At 48.4% G+C, this 14,055-nt stretch overlaps 1 protein-coding gene across 2 annotated transcripts in view; it reads right to left on the reverse strand.

Annotated features, from left to right (window-relative positions):
* Window positions 1–14,055, reverse strand: part of AKR1A1 (aldo-keto reductase family 1 member A1) — a 41,441-nt gene that overhangs the window by 14,236 nt on the left and 13,150 nt on the right. The window contains exon 1 of one of the 2 annotated variants that reach the window (XM_066269354.1): window positions 6,351–6,501. The exons of the other annotated variant lie outside the window; for it this stretch is intronic. The gene's annotated coding sequence lies outside the window, so the exon portion shown is untranslated. Of the gene's footprint in view, window positions 1–6,350; window positions 6,502–14,055 lie in introns of those variants that run through there. 2 annotated transcript variants of the gene reach the window in all.

The following is a 14,055-nucleotide window of genomic DNA, read 5'->3' on the forward strand; positions in this document are numbered from 1 at the left end:
GGCTACCTTTGGGCTCAAACCAGCAATCATGGGGTTATTCATATCTATGACCCCGCACTCAAGCCAGCAACCACGCACTCAGACTGGTGAGCCTATGCTCAAGCCAGCAACTTCAGGGTTTGGAACCTGTGTCCTCCACATCCCAGTCCAATGCTCTATCCATTGTGCCACCGCCTGGTCAGGCAGACCACTCCTTTCTGCTAAAACAAAAATGTTCAATCTGGGAAGCAAACCAGAATGACTGGTCAGAGCAATTCTCTTTGTTACCAGGTTTCCCAGGGATTAGGCAAGCATGTCTGAACTTCACAGAAGGAACTAGCCTGTCAGCAACCACCAGAGTGTGTGTTGATTTCCTGGGCCTGATATTGAACAACTGACTTGTTGGCCTCTCCCAGATTTCCCAGACACAGGAGAGGGCTCTGAAATTACACCTCAGCTGAGAGCTTGAACAAAAACCATGCTTAATGTGAAAAGAAAACAGAAACATGATGCTTACTTCTCCCTCTGTTGTTAGTGAAACTGAAAACCAAAGGGGCTGAGATTTGGTGGAGGAGAGGGATCATGAAGATAGAAAGACCTAACAAAGATAGATCTGCAAAGAACGAGAGCTCCAACAGAAAAAATGGAGGGGACCTAGCAGAGGACAGATGTTATTCTCTAGGATAGGAAGTCATCTTCAGCTAGCTCGTTGTTTTTTTTTGTTTTGTTTTGTTTTTTTTTTTTACAGAGGCAGAGATAGACAGGGACAGACAGACAGGAACGGAGAGAGATGAGAAGCATCAATCATCAGTTTCTCGTTGCGACTTCTTAGTTGTTCATTGATTGCTCTCTCACATGTGCCTTGACCGTGGGCCTTCAGCAGACCGAGTAACCCCCTGCTGGAGCCAGCGACCTTGGGTCCAAGCTGGTGAGCTCTTTGCTCAAGCCAGATGAGCCCGCGCTCAAGCTGGCGACCTCGGGGTCTCGAACCTGGGTCCTTCCGCATCCCAGTCCGCCGCTCTATCCACTGCGCCACCACCTGGTCAGGGTTGTTTGTTGTTGTTGTTGTTTTATTTTTAACAGAGACAGAGTCAGAGAGAGGGATAGATAGGGACAGACAGATAGGGACGGAGAGAGATGAGAAGCATCAATCATCAGTTTTTTGTGGCGACACCTCCGTTGTTCATTGATTGCTTTCTCATATGTGCCTTGACCATGGGCCTTCAGCAGACCAAGTAACCCCTTGCTGGAGCCAGTGACCTTGGGTCCAAGTTGGTGAGCTTTTTTTTGTTCAAACCAGATGAGCCTGTGCTCAAGCTGGTGACCTCGGGTTCTCGAACCCGGGTCCTTCCGCATCCCAGTCCAACACTCTATCCACTATGCCACCGCCTGGTCAGGCTTCAGCCAGCTTTTTTTTTTTTTCTTTTTTTCTTTTTTTCCATTTTTCTAAAGCTGGAAACAGGGAGAAACAGTCAGACAGACTCCCGCATGCGCCCAACCGGGATCCACCCAGCACGCCCACCAGGGGCAATGCTCTGCCCACCAGGGGGCGATGCTCTGCCCATCCTGGGCGTCGCCATGTTGCGACCAGAGCCACTCTAGCACCTGAGGCAGAGGCCACAGAGCCATCCCCAGCGCCCGGGCCATCTTTGCTCCAATGGAGCCTTGGCTGCGGGAGGGGAAGAGAGAGACAGAGAGGAAAGCGCGGTGGAGGGGTGGAGAAGCAAATGGGCACTTCTCCTGTGTGCCCTGGCCAGGAATTGAACCCAGGTCCTCCGCACGCTAGGCCGACGCTCTACCGCTGAGCCAACCGGCCAGGGCTTCAGCCAGCTCTTGACTTCATCTTCTGCCTGAGGCAACCGCTTTCCAGCCTAGCTCTGAATAACAGGCTCTGAGCTTGTCAGGAATTGCCTCGCTGGACCTCTGACAGCACTCAGAAACCTTCATGTTATGCTAGGAGATGTTCTAGATGTAAAAGAGAGAGAAGCTGGGTGTGTATGGGTAGAGGGGGAAGAAAGTGGCATCAGAAGTCGGGTTTTATTATTGCCAAGTTGGCACTAGGTTCTTTCTCACAGGGATTTAGTCTTCCCTTCTTAGAGGAGGGCTCTATAGCTGCTGGCTGGATGCAGGGAACTAGAAAACACAGGAAAAAGAGGAAGCAGTATTTTTATGAGTGTTCCCTAGTTACATGGGCCTTTCCTCCACCTCCTATAAATATTTATGTTCCTCAGGGTTCTGTTACCAATCTTTTCACTCCCTAGTCAAGCTTGGGTCTTCAGTTATTACTTTAAGTGCTGATTCTTCCACCCCAGTTCTGTGTGTTCAATTGCCTCTGAACATCTCCATAAGCGTGTCCTATACGCATCTGAGACTCAACATGTCTAAACTGTACTTGTCAAATCCAGCAGCAGAGCACAGAAGAAACAGCTCAAGGTCTGGGTTGCAGAGACCTGGGTTTGAATCACAGCCTCATCATTGTGAAGAGATAGTGTATCTAAAGTACTTCACAATGACTGACCCATGATCTTCTTTATGTATATTTTTTCTCACCAGGGACTCAAGGCACTAGATAACACTCAAACAAGATATTCACAGTAAAAGCAATTGGGTCTTTTTTTTTTTTTTTACAGAGACAGAGAGAGAGAGAGGGATAGACAGAGACAGACAGACAGGAATGGAAAGAGATGAGAAGCATCAATCATTAGTTTTCCGTTGAGCATTGCAACACCTTAGTTGTTCATTGATTACTTTCTCATATGTGCCTTGACCGCGGGCCTTCAGCAGACTGAGTACAGCAGACTGAGTAACCCCTTGCTCGAGCCAGCGACCTTGGGTCCAAGCTGGTGAGCTTTGTTCAAACCAGAAGAGCCCATGCTCAAGCTGGCAACCTCGGGGTCTCGAACTTGGGTCCTCTGCGTCCCAGTCCGACACTCTATCCACTGCGCCACCGCCTGGTCAGGCTTCTTCTTCTTTTTTTTTTTTTTAGTGAGAGAGACAGACAGGAAGGAAGAGAGATGAGAAGCATCAACTTGAAAGTTGTTCACTGATTGCTTTCTTATATGTGCTTGGACCAGGGGTGCTTCAGCTGAGCCAGTGACTCCTTGTTCAAGCCTGTGACCTTGGGCTCAAGCTGGCGACCTTGGGGTCATGTTTATGATCCCATGATCAAGCTGGCAACCTCGGGGTTTTTTTGGGTTTGTTTTTTTTTTTTGTACTTTTCTGAAGCTGGAAACGAGGAGGCAGTCAGACAGACTCCCGCATGTGCCCGACCAGGATCCACCTGGCACGCCCACCAGGGGGCAATGCTCTGCCCATCCGGGGCGTCGCTCTGTTGAGACCAGAGCCACTCTAGCGCCTGGGGCAGAGGCCAAGGAGCCATCCCCAGCGCCCAGGCCATCTTTTGCTCCAATGGAGCCTCGGCTGCGGGAGGGGAAGAGAGAGTCAGAGAGGAAGGAGAGGGGGAGGGGTGGAGAAGCAGATGGGCGCCTCTCCTGTGTGCCCTGGCTGGGAATCGAACCCGGGACTTCCACACGCCAGGCCGACGCTCTACCTCCGAGCCAACCGGCCAGGGCCAACCTCAGGGTTTTGAACCTGGGTCCTCAGCATCCCAGGCCAAGGCTCTATCCACTGTACCACCACCTGGTCAGGCAATCCACTGGGTCTTTTAAAAGCCAGCATGGCTGACCAGGCGGTGGTACAGTGGATAGAGCATCGGACTGGGACACGGAGGACTTGGGTTTGAGACCCCGAGGTCGCCAGCTTGAGTGCAGGCTCATCGGGTTTGAGCAGGGCTCACCAGCTTGAACCCAAGGTCACTGGCTTGAGCAAGGAGTCACTCAGTCTGCTGTAGTCCCCCGGTCAAGGAACATATGAGAAATCAATCAATAGACAACTAAGGAACCGCAATGAAGAATTGATGTTTCTTATCTCTCTCCCTTCCTGTCTGTCTGTCCTTCTCTGACTCTGTCTCTGCCACACACAAAAAAAAAAGTAAAAAAAAAAGCCAGCATAGAAAGCCACCTTATATTGTATATGTATGTAACGATAACCAAGATTAGATCTATATATGGCTGGGTTAAAAATCCTGTTAACCTTGTCTGGGTAGCTCAGTTGGTCAATCTGACATGTGCTGAGGTTGCAGATTCAATCCCAGATCAGGCCATATTGAAGAATCAACTAATGATGGCATGAACAAGTGGAACAATAATTTGATGTTTCCCTCTCTTTGTCTCTGTCTCAATCAATAAAAAAAAATTTGCCTGACTGAGCAGTGGTACAGTAGACAGACGTCAGCCTGGGACACTGAGGACTCAAGTTTCAAAACCCTGAGGTCACCAGTTTGAGCATGGGATCACAGACATCAATCACCCCATGGTCACTGACTTGAGCAAGGAGTCAGTGGCTCAGCTGGAGCCCCCTAACCCCATCAAGGCACATATGAGAAAGCAATGAATGAACTAAAGTGCCACAAGGAATAACTGATGCTTCACATCTCTCTCCCTTTTTGTCTGTCGCTGTCTTTCTCTTTTTCTAAAAAAAAAACGAAAACAAAAACCCTACATATATATATATTTTTTTAAATTTTAGTGAGAGGAGGAGAGGAAGAAAGATCCCCACATGTGCCCCGACTGGGATCCACCTGGGAAGCCCACTAGGGAGCGATGCTCTGCCCCACCTGGGGCCCTTACTCTGTTGCAAGAGGAGCCATTTTTTTAGCACTTGAGGAGGCCATGGTGCCATTCTCAGTACCTCAGGCCAACTTGCTCCAATGGAACCATGGCTGCGGGAGGGGAGGAGGAGAGAGAGAAGAAAGGAGAGGAGAGAGAGATATAGAGAAGGGAGAAGGGTGGAAAAATAGATGGTCACTTTTCCTTGATGCCGACAGGGAATCAAACCTGGGATATCCACACGCTGGGCCAACACTCTACCACTGAGCCATCTGGCCTGGATAACATATACTACTTCTTGATGTGAAAAAATTTTTTTCATATATTTCCTAAATCTTTCTCCAGTTTATCTATATGTACCTCCTCTGTCACTGCTCTAGCTCTGACCACCCTGATCTGAACCAGGGATCTTTCTGTTTCCAATGTGGTCCCTCTCCCCACAATCCATTCACTTAATCTGACCATGTGACTCCCAGGTCCAAATTGTTTCAGCAGTTTTCTCCTACCCAGCACAAAGTCCAGACTCCTTAGTATACTCTTCATAACCTGGCTTCCACATTACTCATTCTTCCTCATTCAGACTCCATGTTTCAGACTTTGCAGAGTCAGCCACCACTTACTTGATTCCAAGCCCTAAACACTTTCTTTCCCCAAGTGTCACTCTTAACCCAGCGAATTGCTGCTCATCCTTCAGCAAGCACTTTAAGCTTCTGGCTCCTCCCATGTACTGATAGCTTGTGCACACAGCTGCAACTGTATGTTTATTTAAGTTTCCCCACAAATCTGGGTACTCCTTGAGGTCAGAGCTTGTCATCTGCCTGAACCCCTCACTCACAGAGTGCCTATCTACACACACACACACACACACACACACACGCACACACGCACACACACACAAAGGGGGGTATCTTGACAGCTGGGGGGGCATTTGAGAAAGTCAATGACTTCTTCCTTTACTTCCTGGGTAACCTGGAAAGAATCATTCTGGAAATTATCAAAGAACTTTACCATCTTCCCCCCGCCCCCCCCAAAAAAAAATCCCAGTGGCTCCAAACAAGGTGATACTGAGATAACTATAGAATAAAAAAAATAAAAAAAGACAAAACTGAGACCTTAGGAAAAAGAACAGGCCTGATTAGAACTCTTCTAAGGGAGGTCTTGCAGCCCTTAGTATGGTCAAGCTGAAGGGAAGAGTTAGTAACAGCCCCATTCCGTTAATGTTCAGATTCAAGTCTCACTATAATGGAGCTCTGAGGCAACAGAAAAGCATACCCTGAGTTTCCTAAACCCAAGGCAGGCGCCCAAGTAAGCAAGCTCTAAGCACCCGTGCTGCTTTTGAGCAGCATCTCTACAATTCCAAAGAAAGGCTTTGTGTCTGGGGGGGGAGAAAACCGTGTTGGTGAGCAAACAAAATGGAAGATGGCAACTAAAACTTACTGAGCACCTAATATGTGCGGGACTCTTTAAAAGCTTTATCTCACTTAATTCTCCCTACAGTTCTGATGTAGGAACTCATTTTACCGTTAAAGAACTGAGAGGTTCAGAAAAATTGAGAACTTCTTCAAGATCGCACAGCGAATAAGAGGAAGTATTCAAATCTGAAACCAAGTCTGCCCCCCCCCCCATATGCGTTATCCACTCTATCCCGGAGGCGACCACCTCTGCAGTGAAGGATCAAGGCCGACTCCTCTGCGAGAAACTCACCTCCGCACGACCACGGAGCGTAAAAAAAGGTGGTGTAATTCCTGCTCAGCTCTGAGCCCTGCTAGCAATCCAATGAGCCTGCCTCCGTATTTGTGGGCAGCAAGGGAAGTCGACCTGATGGGGAGGGCAGGGGTCTGGCTTAAGTCTGGCAGGGATGTGAAAGCTCCTCCCAGAGGAGGGGCGGGGGCCGGACATTCGGCCTCCTTGCTGTGGTAGACCCCACCGCTGTCCCGAGAAGGAACTTGAGTTGGAGGCCAGAACCTGGACTCTTCACCATCTCCTCCTCGGGGTGCTACAGATGGTCGGATTGATCCGCGCGGGTTTGGCGAAGGAGCGGGAGAAGTGAAACCCGAGCCCGATTACGAGGAGTTCCGCGGGCGGCACTAGGCCGCGCGTTGCTGGCCCACAGTGCACTGCGCGCCGCAACGACGTAGCTCCGGGCCTTTTGAACTCCTCCTTGCTGAGGGTCCCGGGAATGCCAAGTCCTGGTAGTGTAGGCTTTCCCTTCTGACTTGATAATCCAACCCTCTCCCTTGATTATCCCTTACAGTGGGGTTGGCCGGGTTCCAGGAATATATGTAAATTAGCCCCGTTGTTTATTTGTTCAGTCAAATTGAGGCCGAGAAAGCAGCAGCAACACGAAAGTTGACCATAAAAAGGAAGACTTTGGCCTGACCTGTGGTGGCACAGTGGATAAAGCGTTGACCTGGAATGCTGAGGTTGCTGGTTCAAAACCCTGGGCTTGCCTGGTCAAGGCACATATGGGAATTGATGCTTCCTGCTCCTCCCCCTGTTCTCTCTATCTCTCCCCCCTCCTCTCTCTCCAATAAAAAATGGATAAATAAAATCTTAAAAAAAATAAAAATTAAAAAAAGGAAGAATTTGGCCTTGGCCGGTTGGTTCAGTGGTAGAGCGTCGGCCTGGCGTGCAGGAGTCCCTGGTTCGAGTCCCGGCCAGGGCACACAGGAGAAGCACCCATCTGTATCTCCATCCCTCCCCCTCTCCTTCCTCTCTGTCTCTTTCTTCCCCTCCTGCAGCCAAGGCTCCACTGGAGCAAGGTTTGCCCGGGCGCTGAGGATGGCTCTGTGGCCTCTGCCTCAGGAGCGACCGCCCGGATGGGCAGAGCATCACAAGGGTGGATCCCCGTCGGGCACATGCAGGAGTCTGTCTGACTGCCTCTTCATTTCCAGCTTCAGAGAAAAAAAAAAAAAAAAAGGAAGACTTCAGGTCTGTAGACTCTAAAAAGGGATCCCCAAACTACGTAGGTGGGCCGCATGCGGCCCCCCTGAGGCCATTTATCCACCCCGCGGCACTTCCGGAAGGGGCACCTCTTTTATTGGTGGTCAGTGAGAGGAGCACAAGACGCATCTGCATCCTGTGCTCCTGGAGTACTGTACGTGGTGTTGCTCTGGTGATGTGGGATGCACGTGTCACAGCTCCGGAAGCGGTCATATCACTTGTTACGGCTAGCAGTGACAAATGTGGACCTGGACATTGACCATTTCATTAGCCAAAAGCAGGCCCATAGATCCCATTGAAATACTGGTCAGTTTGTTGATTTAAATTTACTTGTTCTTTGCCTGACCAGGCAGTGGCACAGTGGATAGAGCGTCGGACTGGGATGTGGAGGACCTAGATTCGAGACCCCAAGGTCGCCAGTTTGAGCATGTGCTCATCTGGTTTGAGCAAAAAGCTCACCAGCCTGGACCCAGGGTCGCTGGCTCCAGCAAGGGGTTACTCGGTCTGCTGAAGGCCCACGGTCAAGGCACATATGCGAAAGCAATCAATGAACAACTAAGAAGTCACAACGCGCAACGAAAAACTGATTGATGCTTCTCATCTCTCCGTTCCTGTCTGTCTATCCCTCTCTCTGACTCTCTCTGTCTCTGTAAATAAATAAATAAATAAATAAATTTACTTGTTCTTTATTTTAAATACTGTATTTGTTCCCATTTTGTTTTTTTACTTTAAAATAGGATATGTGCAGTGTGCATAGGGATTTGTTCATAGTTGTTTTTTTTTTTATAGTCTGGCCCTCCAATGGTCTGAGGGACAGTGAACTGGCCCTCTGTATAAAAAGTTTGGGGACCTCTGCTCTTAAGAGATAGTCCATGACTTCTTTCTGAACTGTGAACGTGCCAGGTACTGTGCTAGACTGATAAAACATAATTGTATTGAATCTTTGCACCAATTCGGAAAGGGAAATGTTCTGTTCTTTTTTATTTTATTATTCTTTTAAGATTTTATTTATTGGCCTGGCCTGTGCAGTAAAGTGTTGGCCTGGAACACTGAGTTCGCCGGTTCAAAACCCTGGGCTTGCCTAGTCAAGGCTCATATGGGAGTTGATACTTCCTGCCCCCTTCTCTCTCTCTCTCTCCTCTCTAAAATGAATAAATAAAAATAATTTAAAAGAAAGATTTTATTTATTGATTTTACAGAGGGGGAGTAAATGAGTAGTAGTTGCTTCATTCTAACTGTTCATTGGTTGCTTGTCCTATGTGCCTTGACCAGGCAGGCCCAGGGTTTTGAACTGGTGACCTCAGTGTTCCAGATCGGCACTCTAGCCACTAACTACATTAGCACAGGCCAGATGGAAATGTTCTTTTCTATTTTATTTATTGTATTTTTTTTAAACCTCAATCATTAGGACATGGCTAGGTTAAGCTAATGCTTTCTCAGCCAAATTCTTTTTTTTTTTAAGACTTTATTCATTTGAGAGAGAGAGAGAGAGAGAGAGAGAAGGTGGGGAAGAGCAGGAAGCATCAACTCCTGTATGTGCTTTGACCAGGCAAGCCCAGGGTTTTGAATCAGCAACCTCAGTGTTCCAAGTTGAGTATCCACTGCGCCACCACAGTCAGGCATAAGTATTTTTACTGAAATACAGAGTACGGCATACATACAGAAAAATGTACAAAGTGTCAGCCTGTCATGTGGAAGTCCCGGGTTTGATTTCCAGTCAGGGCACAAAGGAGAAGCGCCCATCTCCTTCCTGACCTCTCCCTTCTCTCTCTCTCTCTCTCTTCTCTCTCGCTTCTCTCTCTTCTCTCTTTCTCTCTTCTCCTGCAGTCATGGCTTTATTGGACTGATTTGGCCCAGGGTGCTGCGGATGGCTCCATAGCCTCCACCTTTGGTGGTGAAAAGAGCTCAGTTGCTAAGCAATGGAGCAACAACCCAGATGGGCAGAGTATCCCCCCCTAGTGGGCTTGCAGGGTGGATTTCTGACAGGCATATGTGGAAGTCTGTCTCTCTGCCTCCCTGCCTCTCACTGAATAAATGAAAAAGAGATCTTTAATGTACTGCTCAATGATTTTTTTTCCAATGTAACTACCATCCAGCTGAGGATAACGTTACCAGCACACTGGAAGCCTGTGAGAAGTATTTGCAGTCAATTTTGTAGATTAAACAGATTCAGCAAGGTAAAATAGCTTGCCCAAAGTTACACAGCTCATAAATTACACTTTTCAAATTTGAAATAGGGCCCTGGCCAGTTGATTTAGTGGATAGAGCCTCAGCCTAGAATGTGGACAGCCCGGGTTTGATCCCTGGTCAGGACACACATGAGAAGCAACCATCTGCTTCTCTTCCCTCTCTCTCCCCCTCCTCTCTCTCTTCCCCTCTTGCAGCCAGTGGCTCGGTTGTGCCAAGTATTGGGCTCAGGCACTGAGGATAGTTTGGTTGATTTGAACATCAGCCCCAGACAGTAGATCCCAGTTGCAGCAAACGCAGGAGTCTGTCCCACTGTCTCCCCTCCTCTCACTTAAAAAAAAAAAAGAAAAGAAAATTGAAATAGCTCTTTCCTTTTGGGCTGAAAGGTGTATTTATATGTTTTCTTTGGCAAGAGTGGGCAAGAAGCAGTTTTGTCCCAGTGTAGCTCTACCTTTTGTTAGGTCACCAAAGGAGGGATGCACAACGTCTGATAACTTTTCTTTTTTTTATTTTTTTTAATTTTTTTTATTTTTCTGAAGCTGGAAACGGGAAGAGACAGTCAGACAGACTCCCGGATCCACCCGGCACGCCCACCAGGGGGTGACGCTCTGCCCACTAGGGGGCAATGCTCTGCCCCTCCGGGGTGTCGCTCTGTTGCGATCAGAGCCACTCTAGCGCCTGGGGCAGAGGCCAAGGAGCCATCCCCAGCGCTCAGGCCATCTTTGCTCCAATGGAGCCTCGGCTGCGAGAGGGAAAGAGAGAGACAGAGAGGAAGGAGAGGGGGCTGATAACTTTTCTAAGAAAATTTTTTTTCTTTTCCAAGTGAGTAGAGGGGAGATAGAGAGATAGACTCCTACATGCACCTGACTGGGATCCACCTGGCAACTCTCATCTGGGGCCAGTGCCCTGCCCATCTGGGCCATGCTTGCAACTGAGCTATTTTTAGCACCTGAGGCAGAGCCTCCACACAACCATCCTCAGTGCCTGGGGTGATGCACTTGAACCAATTGAGCCATGGCTGCAGCAAGGAAAGGGAGAGAGAGAGGTGAGGGGAAAGTGTGGAGAAGCAGATGGTCACCTCTCCTGTATGCCCTGACCAGGAATCAAACCCGAGACATCCACATGCCAGCCAATGCTCTATCACTGAGCCAACTAGCCAGGAGCTAAGGAATTTATTTGTGCATCTGCAAACAAATGGGCTGAGACACCGGTGGTGTCAGCACCGAGGATCTGGGGATATAAGTTTTTATAGGGATAATAAGCAAGGCTTAGTCAAGTTAGTTTTCAGGTAAAATTTTGGGGTAGGGTAAGGGGATATGCTAAACTGGGAGGTTGGGTGAGAGGATGCAGGATATCAGTCAGGTTTTTAAAATTATTTCTATTTATTTATTCATTTTAGAGAAGAGAGAGAAAGAAGGAGGGGAGGAGCAGGAAGCATCAATTCCCATATGTGCCTTGACCAGGCAAGCCCAGGATTTTGAACCGGTGACCTCAGCGTTCCAGGTCAACGCTTGATCCACTGCACCACCACAAGTCAGGCAGTGTCAGTCAGGTTTGCTCGTGTAGGGGAGTTATAGGAACTGCCCTGGTGCCAGATTACTTAAAGTTTTGCCTGAGGTTTTTTGGTAAGGGGTCCTGGACCCAAACCTAACATCTTTCTCTTCCCACACTTCCATCTTCCCTGCTCCTCTTTACTCCCCTGATGACACTCTTCCCCCCCCCCCCCCGCTTTTTCCCCCCACTGGATTACTTCCTATTATCTCAATTCAAGTGAGTCCTGATGGATGAAATATCCATTGTTTCACACCATTTGTCCCAATAAAGACACTCAGATTCCACCTTATGTAATCAAATTTAGCATGTTTCAAATTCATCTTAGCCTAGTTACCATCAAGAGACACATGCTGTGTATCCCATCCCTCCCACCATCTTCTGCAAAGTCTGATGCACTCCCTCTTCTGCTGAGTCTGACTTCTTAAAAGTCTGAAGTGCAACAATCAAGTGGTAACTTGGCTAACTAATTAACTGCTGAGTCATTGTTGTAACACACCCCACTCCCCCAGCTTTGGGCTTTTGCTGTTACTTGTGGCCCCAGGGGATTATTACACATAAAGCACAACCAAACCAAACCGTTCTAGAGATTTCAGAGCAATTGGTCTAATACAATTTTTAATTAATAAAATAATACAATTTTCTGAAACAGCTCTGTTGAGGGCACATGACCCCTTCATAATCACCATCCTCCTATTTTCAAAACACTTAACTTCAGTTTCAGGCATGCATTGTCTCAATGTAAAAAACCTGAGGCCAAGAGAAAAAGGATTCTTTTATTTTTTTGCATTTTTCTGAAGCTGGAAACAGGGAAAAGTCAGACAGACTCCCGCATGTGCCCGACCGGGATCCACCTGGCACGCCCACCATGGGGCGAGCTCTGCCCACCAGGGGGCGATGCTCTGCCCATCCTGGGGGTTGCCATGTTGCAACCAGAGCCACTCTAGCGCCTGGGGCAGAGGCCAAGGAGCCATCCCCAGCGCCTGGGCCATCTTTGCTCCAATGGAGCCTTGGCTGCGGGAGGGGAAGAGAGAGACAGAGAGGAAGGTGCGGAGGAGGGGTGGAGAAGCAAATGGGCGCTTTTCCTGTGTGCCCTGGCCGGGAATCAAACCCCGATCCTCCGCACGCTAGGCTGATGCTCTACCGCTGAGCCAACCAGCCAGGATGAGAAAAAGGATTCTTGAAAGTAATGATGACTCTAATGACGGATATTAAACCCTGGTGCAAGTCATTTACAATTCTTTCTTTTGAAAACTACTGGAGACCATAAAAGTAGTTTTGAATAATAGATTCTGTGGTTAGGGGGCTTATAACTTGGAAAGAGTTAAAAACAAGTGATATTGCTGTTGGGCAAACCAATGTGTTTCAAGTGTGTTTAGGTTTGCTCGCGTGTATTGGGCAGTGCCATGTGTATCGTCTATGGAAGGCTGCTGGTACTTGCTCTCAGGGCAGCAGATTACAAATTGCAGAATGCCTGCCACCATGGTGAGGGGCAATTGTTTGCTATTGTTTGCCGGAAAGGGGGTATTTTCCTGCCTGGCAGTTTGGCTAGGGAGTGCTGAGGCTGGTAGGGCCTGTGAGTCTGGAAAGGAAAGCGGTCTTCCCTGCCTGTTTGCTTCTCCGCCATTACAAAACTTTAATAAACAGAATGTCCCACCATTTTCTGGCTCCACAGTTCCTTTACCATCTGCCTGAATCCAATCAGAATCTGCATGGCCATGGTAATGGCTCCTGGCTTTACAATTACTTTTTTTTTTTTTTCTGTATTTTTCTGAAGCCGGAAATGGGGAGAGACAGACAGACTCCCGCATGCGCCCGACCGGGATCCACCCCGGCACGCCCACCATGGGGCGATGCTCTGCCCACCAGGGGGCGACGCTCTGCCCACCAGGGGGCGTCGCTCTGTTGCGACCAGAGCCACTCCAGGGCCTGGGGCAGAGGCCGAGGAGCCATCCCCAGCGCCCGGGGCCATCTTTGCTCCAATGGATCCTCGGCTGCGGGAGGGGAAGAGAGAGACAGAGAGGAAGGAGAGGGGAAGGGGTGCAGAAGCAGATGGGTGCTTCTCCTGTGTGCCCTGGCTGGGAATCGAATCCGGGACTTCTGCACGCCAGGCCGATGCTCTACCACTGAGCCAACCAGCCAGGGCCTTTACAATTACTTTTAAAAGACTTCTGTTTTCATCTCCTTGACCAAGTTATCTATAAAAATGTAAAATAAGAATGAAAATGATTTTATACTCTGTCCACTTTAAAAATAAGTAATATTTATCTAAAGTGTTGACATAGGCCTGGCCTGTGGTGACGCAGTGGATGAAGCGTTAACCTGGAATGCTGAGGTTGTGGGTTCGAAACCCTGGGCATGCCCGGTCAGGGCACATGTGAGAGTTGATGGTTCCTGTTCCTCCCCCTTCTCTCTCTCCCTCTCTCTCTCTCTCTCTCTCTCTCTCTCTCTCTCCTGCCATTTCTCTAAAATGAATAAATAAAAAATAAAGTGTTGACATAAGAACTGGCCAGATAGCTCAGTTGGTTAGAATATCATCCCAAAGTGCAGAGGTTGTCAATTCGATCCCTGGTCAGGGCACATACAGGAGCAGGTCGATGTTCCTGTCTCTCTTCTTTCCTCTCTTCCTTCCTCTCTCTTTAAAATCAGTAAATAAAAAATTAAAAATAAATAAAGTTTTGACATACGAAATATTCAGACCCGTAGAGAATCCCTATAAGATTATTTG

This window comes from Saccopteryx bilineata, chromosome 3 (assembly GCF_036850765.1).
Source record: "Saccopteryx bilineata isolate mSacBil1 chromosome 3, mSacBil1_pri_phased_curated, whole genome shotgun sequence".
Lineage (NCBI taxonomy): Eukaryota > Metazoa > Chordata > Mammalia > Chiroptera > Emballonuridae > Saccopteryx > Saccopteryx bilineata.